General features: G+C 41.6%; 1 long non-coding RNA gene across 2 annotated transcripts in view; it reads left to right on the top strand.

Annotated features, from left to right (window-relative positions):
- The window catches only part of LOC138159714 (uncharacterized), a 38,043-nt gene extending 24,495 nt beyond the window's left edge, over nt 1-13,548 (top strand). For both annotated transcript variants that reach the window (XR_011167955.1, XR_011167954.1), the window contains one exon: nt 2,547-13,548. This is a non-coding gene — a long non-coding RNA (uncharacterized lncRNA). The remainder of the gene's footprint in view (nt 1-2,546) is intronic.
- The last annotated feature ends 379 nt before the right edge of the window (nt 13,549-13,927 follow it).

Here is a 13,927-nt window from a genome sequence, read left to right as displayed (position 1 = left end):
TCTCTCTCTCTGTCTCTCTCTCTCTGTCTCTCTCGTTCTCTGTCTCTATCTTGGTCTCTGTCTTTGTCTCTCTGTCTGTCTATCTCTCTGTCTTTCTGTCTGTCTCTCTCTGTCCCTGTCTCTCTGTCTCTCTTCCTCTTTGTTTCTCTGTGTCTCTGTCTCTCTCTGTCTCTCAGTCTCTGTCTCTGTCTTGGTCTCTCTGTCTCTCGGTCTCTCTGTCTGTCTGTCTCTCTCTGTGTGTGTCTGTCTGTCTCTATGCCTCTCCTTGAATGATACCTCTGAGATACACCATTGAAGGTCTTTCGAATCAGGAATAATAAACACACACACCTTTCCCCCAGGCACTTTAAATCCCTACCCTCCACCCCATTGTTTGCTTTACAGACAAAGGAGCTTGGTGCAAAACCAAAATGTGGTACAGTTTGTGTCTTTCTCTCCCCTGGGGAGGTGGATTTGAATGGCTGTAGTTTACTCCAATCCCAATGGGATGAGATGATTTCTCTTTACTGGACAGACTCCCAGTACCACATGCAGGATAGGATGACCAGGGCCAGACAGCACCGCTTGGCACTCTGGTTCAAACTGGAATAGGTCAATCTGATAAAGTTTGTCTTTTGGAGCAGTGGTCCTGAGGGAGCCCCCCTGAATAACCCTAGTCATTCCCCAAAACTCACCCACAAGCCCAGGTACCCTTCAGTAGCAGACCACAGAAATTCCACTTGAGGCCGTTCATTTTAGTCAAATATCTACTATCACGTTTTTAAAGAGGATTAAGAACACAGTGTTCCCTTCCCTGTTGGCAAGCTCAGATCTCTCCCCGTTTTCCATTTCTCCATTCATTTCCGTCTCTGTTTTTTCATTCAGATTATATATATATATATATGTATTTATATTCTACACATATATATTCACATGTACAACTATCTACATCCCACTTCCCACCTCATTCTGCCTCTAAATCACACCATTCTTAGGTCCAGGTTCTTTGGAGATTAGACCAGCAAATTTTGCACACACAGTGCATTGTCTTGATTCCGTGTTTGGAGCCATTGTATGAGTAGTTAGTCAGTGGAAGTAGAACCAATACTATTAATTAACACTATACTATAGTATATAATAGAATTAATTACTTCTATAGTAAATAATACAGTCAAGAGGCCTCTGGAATGAGTTACTGCTGGCTTGCGATGATTTTGGTTAATGTCAATTCAAGGCTGACTAGGTAATTTTGATACTAGCCGTAATTGTTAGCTGATATTCTAAACAGGCTTGGGAATCAATTCTGTGGATACACTGCTGGTATCCAGCTTTATGCAGGCACTTTTTGGACCTGACCACTTTTGTAATCAAGTTCAAGGGAACCATCTGGGAGAGGTCTGCAAAGACACGCCCTATTATACTAACATTCTAATCACAATCTTCGGGCCAATTTCTTCAACGAATTGCTGCTTACTTGGTATTCCTTCTGCTTATGGCTGGTGGAGCCTTGCTTCCTGCTCCCCTTACCTCTGTCTTACAGAGCAACAGCTTGCCTGAGTGAATATCCCTTTCCCTGCTAACTCTCCTCATTCCCTCATTTCCGTGTCAACCCCAGCTCACCCTTGTCAGTAGCTTTTCTTCTCTATGGACTGTGCACTGCAAAACGCCTGCATCTTTTTAATGAATGCCCCATTATCCTCAGACTTTCTATCACATTCACTATGCCATAGTGATTTTCCTAAAGCAGAGGTCTATATCACCTCCTTCACCCTACTCAATAAATTCTAGTGGCTCCTTATTATTACCTCTAGGATCAAATATATACTCCTCTGTTTGGCATAGAAATCTCTTTATAAGCTGGTCTTTTCTTCCTTACCTCTCCATCCTTCTTATACATTACGGTCCTTCCTCTCTGTGGTCCAGCCATACTGTCCTACTCTGTTCTGAACATAGGACATTTCATTTTCTATCCCTATGCTTTTGCCTTGGCTGATCCCTGTGTCTAAAATGTACTCCTCCCTTATCTCTGTCTCATGGAATACCTGGACTAATCCAAAACTTAACTGAAGTATTCTTCCAGCTATTAGTGCTCTGTCCTCTGAAAATACCTTCTATTAATTCTGGATATTCTCTCTCTCTTAGCCTAGTGTCCAGTGCCTAGTAGTTAGTTACTAACTCTCTCTCTTTCCCCTCCTCCTCCTCCTCTCTCCCTCATCCGTCTACATAGATGGATAGATACAGATAGATAATCAATAGGGCATGAGATTAGGGGTGAGAAGTCCTTGAAAACCATTGAATGAAACAGAATAGTCTATAAGAGGCATACTATATTGATTGAGAAGACTCAGGCATGGACTTTATTTTCTATATTTTAACAAGCCAGTCCAGAATCCAAGCATTAGAGTATCTGGCAGCAAAGTGGAAAGAGCTATTCCAGCCAAGCCCCTGAGAGAGAATCACTTGGGGAGAGAGGAGATGATGAGCTATAGTCCCCTACACCAACCTTGACCAGAGAATGACCTTGTGAAATTTGCATGGTTTAAAAATTTTGGACTTCTCATCGGCAGCCTAGCAGAACTCCCAGTACAGCAGTTTCAAGTGTCTACACTGTGAACAGATACACCGAAGAAAGGAAGCTTTGGGTCGCTACAGGGAGGCTAGGAGAAACCTGCACCGTACCTAAGGAGACCAACATGAAGATTCTAGCAAAGGAATTTTCAGGAGCTGAGTTACCCTCTTTGCCACGTGGGCTCTAAGACTGAGCCCCAAGACCCCTGGACTTTGAATGAACTTGTAGGAGGGTGTTACAGACTTTGGGGGAAAGGTGGGGGTTGTACCTATCCTTACAATAGTACTTCAGTAAAGCACTTCTTTCTAAAATCTAAGTCTGATGGTCTAATTGGTATCAATTGACAATCACTGGGGTGAAGTACAGTAGTTGGGATTTGTGAGTGATAATATTAGGGAAAAAAAAACACACTGAAACCCATCAGGGCTCCTCCTAGAACCCGGAGGAGAAGAATAGTAGCTGACCTTTGGGGACAAGCATGTCTGTGGGAGTGGGGATGGGAGAATAGCCTGTGCTACCCCTAGATTCCTTCCTCTTTTCCCAGACTCCCCTGTTTGGGCTTCATTTCTCTTCATTCTCTGCTCCCCCAAACTCTCGGTTTACAGTTTTGACTCCATAATCAACCATTTCAACAAATCCTCCATTTTTTCATCCCTTGTCCTCTATTAGTTGTGCTAATCCCCAGCCATGGGTTGTTCCCACTATTTGTCTAGGCTAGTTATGGTCACATGCCGGCACATACTGCTAGAGAAAGTGAAAAATGTGCTCGTAGTATTGAGACTCCATTGGGTCCTCACCATTGCAGAGAAGTCCCTTTATTCACCTGCACACTCCTCTCAGTGGTTGTCTCAAACCTCTTCCTCTCTCTTCGTGTCAGCTTGATGGCGTGATTTCTGTCCTCTCTCCTGTGATAAACTTTGAAAATGCTTTATGTGATCCCGCCTTCCTTGCAGCTTTAGAGAATGAGTTGACTCTCCTGTTTAAGACTAAGCCCTCCACCTGGCCCTTGCTTCCTATACCCTCCCACCTTCTCTGAGATCTCATCTTAATCCCCCTTTCAGTTTCTACCTCTCCACTAACTCTTTCTCCATCTGCCTATCAATATGTTCATGTCTGCTTTACTCTAAAGAACAAAACACTTCCCTTGACCCGGCCATACATCTCTTAATATCAGTGAGCATTAGTTATCTCAAATGAAGCATAAAACAAAGAGATACAAGCTCACCAAAGGTGTTCAGCATTGTCATGATCCAGCTCAGAGTCTGAGCTGAAAAGGGATTTCCTATTGATGCTGAGGTCCTCTGAATGCTGCTGCTTATTGATGATGTGTTAATTGTATCAAGCTCCAGAATACTGCAGAGTTTCCTAAATGAGATACATAATTACGCATAAGAATTTGGCCTAACCATCCACATAAGAAAAACCAAGTAGATGAAGAACGTCTATTGTCCAGACTGATATGTAGATGGATAGACTACCCGTAAAGTTGAATCATTAATATGTGTACAGTGGACAAATACTGCAAATGAACAGTGAGCTGGACCCATAACGGAACAGAGGAGAACAGGATGAATTGCTTGTAGAAAATTGCAAATTCATTTAATGAGCCCAAGTTTTTCCCTGAAAATAAAAATACTATTTGCCCAAAATAAAAATACTTTTTTTGATGTTATAAAGCTGCATGTCATGAACCACTATAGTCTTCAAATAACTTGAGATTGAGAAAGACCAAAATCACAATGGAGAAGCACATAGTGGGAAGCAGAAAATTGCGACACATTATGAACAGAAGGTCATGAAGGAGAGGTATTCTAAAGGCTGTTACATGTGTGATCAGAAGAGAATGTGGGCTTGTCATGAGGTGAGATGGAGGACAGCCTGAATGCTTCATTGGTATCCTTGCAATGGGAGAACTCGAGGAAGGCACACAACCCATTGGGTAGACCCTTCTGTGGTGAACCTGTGAGGGATCATGGATGGGTCACACAGGATGTGAAGGTAAGGATGGATCGTGATCTAGACAGCTGGAGGCAGTACTCGTGTCAGTGAGATCACATATCGATTGGAGTATTAGAGAGACCCCCTACGTCAGCTCTTCCCTACAAAATTTTTATATAGAGTAGCCTAATCGTCAATCCCCTCTGTTTCCACACTACTCACTGGCAACCCTGGAAATCTGGCTTCTATTCCTGCCACTCTACTAAAGCAGTTCTGTGGCTAGTCCAATGGCCTTTACTCAGCACTCATCCTCTCTGATAGTTCTGTAGCATTTGATATTTTCATCATACCTGCCCCTTCTTGTTACTTTCTCCTTCCCTGACGCTGCTTCTGGCTGGTTCTCTGCTTACCAGTAGGACTGCTCCTTCTTGGCATACTTTACTAGTTCATCTTCCTCCTCAGGTGTGGGTGTCACCCAGGCTTTGACCTTGGCCCTCTTCTCTTACTGTATTTTCTATTGGAGATTTCATTCATTCCCACAACTTCACCTGTATGCAGAGGACTCTTGCCTTTATATTCGGTCTGATTGCCCTGAAAATCCAGCTGCCTGCTGGCCACTTCCAGGGACGTCCTCAAACTCAACACAAGACCATAGATTTGGCATGGGAAAGGACCTTAGAGATTACCGGAGTCCTTCCTCTCATTTTACAGATGAGGAAATGCAAGCCAAAAAGGTTAAGTGATTTGCCCAGGGTCACACAACTAGCAATAGTTTGAGGCTGAATTTGAACTCAATTCTTTGTGATTTCAAGTCCCTATCCACCATGATAGGCTGCTCAATTCATTATTTCCCTCTCTAAACCTACCCTTCCTCTGAGATTTTCTATTTCTCGTGATGCCATCCTCAATCCCCACTATCACCTGAAGCCTCATAGCCATTTATAACTCTTTGTTCTTCTTTGCCCCCTATGGTCAATCAGTTCCCAATTCTTGTTCACTCTACCTCTGTAATCTAATTCATAATTTTATCCTCCTCAACCTTTTCACCATTGCCATGACCCTATTTTAAGTCTTCATTTCCTCTTGTTTGGACCTGAATTGAAATACATTAAATGGTTTCACCCATTAATCTTCCTATGTTACTATGTCACCCCCCTGTTCAAAAACCTTTACCAGCTCTCTATTGCCAGAAGGATAAAATATAAACTCCTCATTCTGGCATTTAAGGCCTGTCATAATCTCCATGCAAACTACCTTTCCAGCCTTATTCCATACCACTCTTTTTCATGCTCTGAACATTGTAGTCAAATTAAGCTATTATTATCTTTTTTAATTTTTTTATGCAATTTGAACTTAACAAAAAGACAAAAAAAGAGAACATTTTCATGTACAACATAAAGAGAAGATTCAGTATAAAACCACAAATTTCCAGTTTAGGCTCTTTACTTATTTTGGAAACTATGTAATAAGTACTATGCATTGTTTTCAAAGCTATCCAGATTTTCTGTGCTTCCTTCTAAGCTCTCTTTTGTCCTCCACTGTGCATTTTTACTTTTCTCCCTCCTTCCCTTCGAGAAGGTGACAATTAAACACAAACATATGTGTGTGTATATATGTAAATGTATGCATACACAAACATACATGTGTAAAACCATACTGTGTGTACTTCTCTGTATCAGTTCTTTCTCTGGAGGTGGGTAATTTGTTATTTTCTAATGTTTTTCCTGTGTTCTTCCAACTTGGTGGATTTGCATAGGTCGTCCTCTATGTTTGGACCACACTTCATTCTCATTTTTGCCTCTTGAAATCCTTCCTTCAAGGACTGTCTCAGTTGCTTCTTCCATGAACCTCTTAGACATCTCTTTTTCCTGTAGTTAATTTCTTCCTATTAACATTTTCTTAAAGCATTGTTTGAATCTCTCCTTTACCTATATCGCAGTTTATTTTGTGTTACATTTACTAGCTTATACCTCCCCTATTAGTTTGTAAATTCCATCAGGGCTAAAACTGTCATTTTTTATCTTTTTATTCCTAGCACCTAACATGGTGGTATTTTGCACATAGGAGGTGATTAATAAATATATATTGAGTTGAGGCAGTCAGGATTCCACATGCTCACAGATATGAGTCAGAATCCCAATTTAAAATGTGTAGAAGGGTCCAGGATTAGAGAAGAGGGCTACACTCACCAGCAACTAGAGAAATGTTTCCAGGTTTGGTGATTTCATGTCATAGTGTTGACAACATGGGTTAACATTAGCCCATGGACAGATTGTTGTATGAAGGCAGTCCCCCGGAAGTACAGCTCCACTCCCACTCCTGGACCTCCCCACACCTTTTTATATTCTGCTTGATGGGAATTATAAGATCTTTGGCTAACTTTACTGGCTAATAATCAGAATTTATATGTCTTAACCTGAATAATTTTGACTCTTAGCTAGTTGTTTTGTTAGTCTTGACTTTAGTCAATTCTAGTCTTTTGCTGTTTTATATGCATTTGAATGCATGCACATTATTGGAATACTGTCATTTTCTTCCTGCTTTCTTCTGTCCGTTTAATAGTATAATATAATGCATAAGTTTGGTAGCATTTTAGCTCAACTGCAGCCGGACCTTATGGGTATGCAGTTTCACTTTGCCTGAGAGCTTTGCCTATCAACACTTCCCTCCCCAGTCCTTCTAAGCTGTACAATAGGGATTGTGACCCCTTTGTTCTTTGGGGAAGCTGAGTCATTCAAATCTGTGTTCTTTATGATCAAACCCAAATCTGAGAGCTCATCTCTGGGGTACAGATGGGAGTAGAGAGTATATAGTTGAAAGGATATTTTATTACGTCCCTTCTCATTCAACCCTCATAAATATAGATTTATGTTAACCAGCTCCTGAGCTAAGTGGGAGCCTTGGGGAAATTTAAATCTCCATCACATGCAAATGACCAAACCCATCCCTCAGCAGATGAAGAGAGTGTGGGGCATGTGGCTTAGAAATGATTTAGGATCTGAGTCTCCCCAATTGACCCCCACTGTTGTGAATGCTTTCCTTCCCCCTCCATATTTCCTAACCATCCTTTTCTATACATCATGCCATAAAATAATGGTGTAATATGAAGCCTATTTAAAGGATCTTATCATATGACATACTGGATTCATTTTTGAATATGCATAAGCATATTGAGGACCCAGCAGCTTCAGTACCAAGTCAGTTTTAAGAGAATACAAATCCTTACAGTAAAAATAATATCAATTTGACACACAATTTGAGAAACCAAAAAAAAAAAAGTATCCTATTTTTAGAAGCCTAGAGAAGTTAAAAAAAGGCAGAAGTAGCTATAAATACAAGTTAGGATGAGGATAAATAGCTCTCTGGATTCTCACCAATCACCTAGAGCAGGGGGAGGCCAAGAGTCTCCTCTAGTTTCTTTGGTACAAAGACTGTCATCTTTTTTTTCTCAAGAGCTTTACACTTTAATGAAGAAGAAAATGCCACTTACATCCCTCTTTGAGACCCCCAGGAGTATTGGCTCCAGGAGCAACAGAAATATGATTAGAATAGATTATCATAGTATAGTTGGTAGAGCTACTAGGAAGAATTGTTTGTGGGGGAAGCAGTGGAGGGGAGGTCTTCTCCCTCCAGAAAAGACACATTACATCTAAAAAGGCAACTGGAGCTTAGTACTGATGCTATCTCTCAAACTGAAACCCACCATGGGGGTTTTTAGTGCTTATAGTATAAACAGAATCTTAGAGTTAATTCAGTTCAGGGGTAGGGAATAGCAGCAATTGGACCTTGATTTCATTGGCGCAGAGAACTCTCTGGTGAGGAAACTTTATCTACCAATACAGATAGCACCTTCTCTGCAATTTAGAAAGTTGCCTAGAACAGCAAGAGATTAAGCCAGTAAGTGTCACGGATGGGACTTGAATCCAGTTCAAGTGTCTCCAAGGTTAGCTCTCTATACAATGTGCAGTTCTGTCTCAGATGATTTTGTTGAATTTGATTCAATATAGATATTTATTTTTTGGAGGGAGGAAGGAAAGGCAATTGGGGTTAAGTGACTTGCCCAAGGTCACACAGCTAGTTAAGTGTCAAGTGTCTGAGGCCAGATTTGAACTCAGGTTCTCCTGACTTCAGGTTCAGTGCTCTATTCACTGTGCCACCTAGCTGCTCCAATATAGATTTATTTACGTGAGTTTACTTTTTAAAAAATTTTTGCTCTGCATGCCTGTTGGAAGACTCAGATGTGATACGGTATGCAAAGTGCTTTGAAAAGTTTAAAGCCTGATATGAAGGTTGGTCATCATCATCATCACCATCACCATCATTACCACCATTATGAATTGTATGCAGTGCACCAAGTTAAGTGCTGGGAATATAATGACAAAAACAAAATATTTCTTGCCCTCAAGGAGCTTATACTCTACTATTTAGAATCATATCTTTTTTTTTTTTTAACTAGAAGAGACCTTAGAAATTTCTAGTTTAACTTCCTCATTTTAAAGAAGACCTAAAGAATTTGAGTGACTTACACAGGGAATTAGTGGCAGAGTCAGGTCTAGAACCAGATTTCCTGACTTCTGGTGCAGTGGCTTTCTAATATGGCACGTTGTCACAGATTCATAGTCTGATCTTACAGTAGCATCTTGTATTTATATAGTACTTTAAGTTTTGCAAAGCAGTTTACAAATATCTTGTTTGAACCTCACAACAATGCCAGGAGATAGGTGCTATCATGATCCCCATTTTACAGATGAAGAAACTGAGGCAGGCAGCACTTAAGAGACTTACCCAGGGTAACACAGCCACTTAGTGTCTGAGGCTGGATTTGAACTCAGGTCTTCTAGACTCCAGGTCCAGTGCTCTGTCATCTGAACCATTTCTTGCCTCTTATTCATTAAATGCCCTCTAAAGTAGTGCCAATCTTTCCCTTCATTTGGGGAAGGTTTATTATTGAAGTATAGAGATAGACAGCCTATAAGGCTTTTTTTTTCTTTCTTTCTTTTTTTTTAAAGCAATTGGGGTTAAGTAACCTGGCCAGTTATTTATGGGTGTGGTGCTGAGTATCTGAGCCCGGATTTGATCCATGTCATCCCAACACTGGAGCCAGTGCTCTTACTCGCTGAGCCACCTGGCCGCCCCTAAGCAATCGGGGTTAAGTAACTTGCTCAAGGTTACACAGCCAGGTGTTTCTGGGTAGGTGCTAAGTGTCTGAGCCCGGGATTCCATCTCCAGGTCTTGCCTATAAGGCTTTTTGACCTCACTGAAATCATCTACAGAATAACAACAACAAAATTGAGGAACACTGTTTGATGCCACTGCTTTCCTTCCCCTGCTTCCAAATAGAACTACAGCCCATTCAGGCCAAGAAGATGTTTTATTAATTAATTAATTAATTTTAGTTTTCAACATTCACTTTTAGAAGATTTTGAGTTCTAAATTTCCCCCGCTCCCCAAGATAGCATGCAGTTAGATGTAGGCTATACATGAACAATCGTATTAAACCTATTTCCACAAGATAATATTTTCTAAGAAACTGAAATGGGAGCCATGGAGCTCTGGGGGCTTGTAGCCCCTCCCATAGTTTTGAACTGCTCTGCTTGTCTGTACCCAGAAAGAAGGAATCATCTGAAAAGAGTCCAGATTTTCATTACAGGAGAATCTTAGCCATGGGATCACATTCCATGGTTTCTCTGTGGCATCTAATTAAGAGATGGTAAACTTCTAATGTGACAAATGTCCAGGGACAGCAGGGAGAAGAATTGATCCCTGCCAGCCTGGCTGGCTGGTTGCCTCTGGAAGCAACACCCCTGCTTCAAGAATAAACTACTGACATTTTAACCAAGTGCCAGCTGTTCTGTTGCAGGCCCTTCCCAGGGACAGAGCTCACATTGCACCTAAAAGGCCCTGGGAGATGCCTCAGAGGCCTTAGTGGTTATTTCTATATATGCCCCCCCCCACCCCAGTCTCTTCTGGAGAACCCAAAACCAAGTCAGACCTGACTGCCCATGATGGATGGTGTAGAGACACAGGACTGGGATGAACAGAGTCCCTTTTACAAGTTTCCATGGTATACCTTGGTTTGTATCCTTTTAGAAGCTAGAGCAAGGCCAAAAAAATCCTACAAAGCCCTGCTGCCACAAACCTTAGAAAGCATCCTGGGCCTTGACTAAGGACTCAGGAAGAAAGGCATCCTTGAAGTCTATTTATAACTCCCAAGAGTTCCCAAGAGAGCAAGTGGGCCCAAGACTTTGGAATGCAGTCTACAGGGGGCAGGCAAGGCTTGCTCTCCGTTTACTTAGCAACTTCTGGAATATCCTTGCCTCCCCAAGGGACACATAGCAATAAACGCCTTTGGCTATTTTAGGGGTGCTGGGGGGGGATGGTGTGATGGTCTTGTTGGGAGACAATTTGGGGAATTAATGGCTTTAGATTTTTATTTTTATTTTTTTTGATGGGGCAGGCTAGGGATTTGAATTGATCACAGGTTACATTTGAGATGATAATGGGATATCAAAGTGGAAATGTCCCATATGCATTTTGATCTGCAAACAGAGAAAGAGGCCAAGGCCAGAGGTATGGATTTGGTGTTATCAGGCGGGTGATGGCTGAAATCATATGGGAAAGAACAGTAGAAGAGAATAGAGCCTTGGGAAATGCCCACATCTAGAAGGTGAAGAGATAAAGTCAGCAAAGGAAATAGAAAAGGAACAGTCATAGAGATAAGAGATTCAGGGTCATGGATAAGAGAGTTTAGAACATTGACTTAGAAGTCAAGAGGGAAGTAGAATTCAGATAGTGGGGAATCTGAGAAGAGGGGTTTCTGAATTTTGCTATTTATTCATTAAAGTGAACCCTGGGTCCCTGTTTCCCCATCAGTGTGTTACAATACTGCGTTGTGAGGTAGTGTATTTCAGTATCCTGAGACTCTTACCTTTCCCTTTCCCAGTTTTTGTAGGGTGGAGACAGTAGCAGGTCTAGTGGAGAAAGGAGGGAGGAGGCGGAGGGTGGGGGTGCTAGGTGTGTTGTGGCCTATATGCATAGACACTTTTGAAGACATCACAACCTTTAGACTTGTTGGCTTCAGCTTCAGACAAGTAGGGAAGACATACCCATGCCCTAGGCTGGAACTAGATCTGCTTTCACTCTCTTTTAAATTCAAAGCCAAGCTGTCTAATGAGTACCTTTCTAATGAGTTTCATTGTCTCAATTATTATACTTATTATAAATATTGGTAACTTTCATTTAAGACACTTCTTCAAAGTCAGTTAACTTTTTTTTTTTGGAGAGAGGAAGGTAGGATAATTGGGGTTAAGTGACTTGCCAAAAGTCACACGGCTAGTTGTGTGTGTGTGTGTGTGTGTGTGTGTGTGTGTGTTAAGTGTCTGAGGCTGAATTTGAACTTGGGTCCTCCTGATTCCAGGGTCGGTGCTGTATTCACTGCTCTACCTAGTCACCCCAGTCAGTTAACTTTTTAACTGGTTGTAAATAGGTCTTAACATTTCTCCCAGTATAAACGTATTAGAAGAATGGGGTACCACGCTGCAAATTGACTGCTTTTCTCTTGTGCCTACACTATAATCTATACATATACATGTATGTACATATTTATATGTATTTCTGTATACTTATGGGTATATATTTGCACATATCTATATATATATGTATATACACATACACATACATACTAAGAGAGAGAGAATATTTATTTCCTGACCAAAGTATTGGTTTTCTGGTGGTGCAGTGTATAGAACTCGGGACCTGGAATTAGGAAGACCTGATTTCAAATCCAGTCTCAGATACTTGCTGACTGTATGATGCTGAGCAAGTCACTCAACACTGTTTGCCTCAGTTTCCTCAACTGTAAATGGGGATCAAAACAGCCCTTACCTCCAAGGATTGTTGTGAGGATCCAGTGAAGTAATTATTCTTTAAAGTGCTCAGCACAATGCCTGGCATACAGGAAGTGCTAAAAGTAGTAGACAGAAAGATTGAGTCTCCTGGCCATTGTCACAGAGTGCAAAAAATAAAATAGTTGGGAAACACTGATCTGTAGAACTCTTGGGATAGGGATAAGTCTTACTGCTTCTTTCTGAATTCTAGGGGTATGGAATTCATTGGTCATGTTACTCCTCACAAACATCTCAGGAAGCTTCAGACTCCTTGGCCTAGAATTTAAGACCCTCTACAGTTAGATACCACCCTGCCTTTCTAGCTTCATCTTAAAGCTCCATCCAAATGGAATCATGATGTAGCTCCTAGATACTGAAGAAACTGAAGAATCTGCGTTCAAATCCCAGCTCTGCCACTTAATTCTTGTGTGGCACTGGGTAAGTCACTTAACTTCTTTGGCCTCAGTTCCTTCATCTGTAAAAGGAGGGGATTGGACTACATGACCTGTAAAGGTCTCTTCCCACCCTAAATCTATGATCCTGTTCAGTCATCTCTGGTTGTCCTGATCTGTATCTGGCCACTGGACCCAGATGGTTCAGGAGGAGGAGAAAGTGAGGCTGGTGACCTTGCTGGTGACAGCTCTTCCTCACTTAAATCCAGTTCACTTACAAATCATGGCATCACCTCTCTGAGGTCTTGGTCCTATTCAAGAATGAAAGACAAAGGCAAGCAACCTCTCTAGGCATCAGCTTCCTCATCAGTGAAGGAAGAGGACTGGACTAAATGATCGCTCTAAGGGCTTTTCTAGTTCTAAATTCTATAATTCCTAAACTCAGCCTGAGCTTTCCCTCCTCTGTGCTCTTGCTCACACTGCCCTCATACGAGGAATGTCCTCTATTCCCTTCTTTGGCTGCTGAATTTTACTTATCCTTCAAAGCTCAACTCACATTCTGCCTCTTCTCTAAATAAAGCCTTCCCTCTTCTCCCCCCATGCTCCTTTGGTTGGTAATGACTTTCTAGAGAGGTACCATGGTATAGTGGACCGAGCATTAGATTTGCAGTCCAGGGATCTGGGTTCAAATCTTATCCCTGTCATTCAATTTTCTTTTTGGCCTTGGACAAGTTACTTCACCCACCACTTCCCCCTCCCCCACCCTGCCCCAGCCCCTTGGTTTCCTTATGGAAAATGAGGGGGTCACACTAGATGGTCTCAGAGTTTCTCCCAGCTCTAGAGCGATTCTCTCCTAAACTTTCACATGGCCCTTTGTTTTGTACCTCTCTAATAATACACAATAAGGACATCATAGTTACCTGCATATATGTCATCCCCATACTAAATCATGAGATCTGTTGCAAAGGTAGGGACCATGTCTTCTTTAAACTTTGTGTCTCTCACTTTGCTTACCACTGTGTTCCACTTAAAGCAAGCAATTAACAAGTAAGTACTTTTTAGATTGAATTTTAGAGGAAAACTTCTTGTTTCCAAGGATACCTCTGCAGCTCAGAGCCTAAACACATGACAAAAACAGGTATGCCCCCATAAGTAAACCCCAT

This window comes from Petaurus breviceps, unplaced genomic scaffold (assembly GCF_028583685.1).
Source record: "Petaurus breviceps papuanus isolate PSGF00001 unplaced genomic scaffold, PetGlider_PUasm1.0 118, whole genome shotgun sequence".
Taxonomy (NCBI): domain Eukaryota; kingdom Metazoa; phylum Chordata; class Mammalia; order Diprotodontia; family Petauridae; genus Petaurus; species Petaurus breviceps.
This window is presented reverse-complemented; position numbering and strand designations above follow the sequence as displayed.